A 1,025-nucleotide genomic window follows, 5' to 3' on the forward strand; every position below is an offset into this window, starting at 1 on the left:
TTTTAGCAATAGTTATTTCCTCCATTCTTGTAGTTCTTCAGTTATTCTTATCATCATGTTTTTCTCTTCATGTCTTCCATCCATCCTTCTCCTAGCATTTCCTCAGAGCCAAAAGGAATTGTCTACAATAGTCAAGAGTTAATCAGTTAAATCAGTAAACAGGTGCTGCAACCAGGAAAGTTCAGAGCTGGCAGGAATCTGACTGCCTGAACGGAGTGCCAACTCATCTCCTCTCCGAAGTGGTACCTATTTATCTATTCACATACAACATGCTTTCGAACTGTTAGGTGGATAGAAACTGAGGCAAGTAATGGGAGCTCACTTGACATGCTAGGACTTGAGTGGCTGGAGCAGAGACCATCTCCAATTTTATTAAGCTACTGAGCCTCCACACCTGTATACTGGTATCTGAAGTATATAGAGATTGAACAGTAGTTTGGGACTCTAAATATTTATGAAGTCATATAAATTCTTACATTTTGATAAAGAAAATATTTCATACAGGTATAAACCAAACACTTTTGATCAGTTACTTTTCTAGCAGTTCTTTGCTTTCTTAAAAAAAAAAACCATTAGATTACTTACAGACTGAATTATTCCTAAAACACATCCACTGAAATCAATTGGATAAATTAATCACAACTAATTGATGTCTTACTGATTTCAAGGAATCTGCTGATAATTTGACTTAAGACTGGATCTCACCAATAGTATAATCTACATTACAGTTTCAATTTACTGAGCTATGCTGCACATTTAACTAGAGTTCTTTGAAATTCTGTAGAATCACTTATCACCAACTCTAGGGAGGTACTTGCATTTAAATTTGGGGGGGAGAGAATAGAAGTGAGGCTGTTAGAAACATTTTAGAGTTTTAATAACCAGTTCATAATGGAAAGAAGAAGAAAAACACTCTGTTGCATAAGGTCTTTTGGAAACATGATTCTTCTTCATTGTTTATAATGGAACATTTTGTAATAACATGTCGTATCAGAGACACCTACCTTAGTTTGCTCAGAGGAAAA

The sequence above is a fragment of the Crotalus tigris genome, unplaced genomic scaffold, assembly GCF_016545835.1.
Source record: "Crotalus tigris isolate CLP2741 ecotype Arizona unplaced genomic scaffold, ASM1654583v1 scf7180000019740.931981, whole genome shotgun sequence".
NCBI lineage: Eukaryota > Metazoa > Chordata > Lepidosauria > Squamata > Viperidae > Crotalus > Crotalus tigris.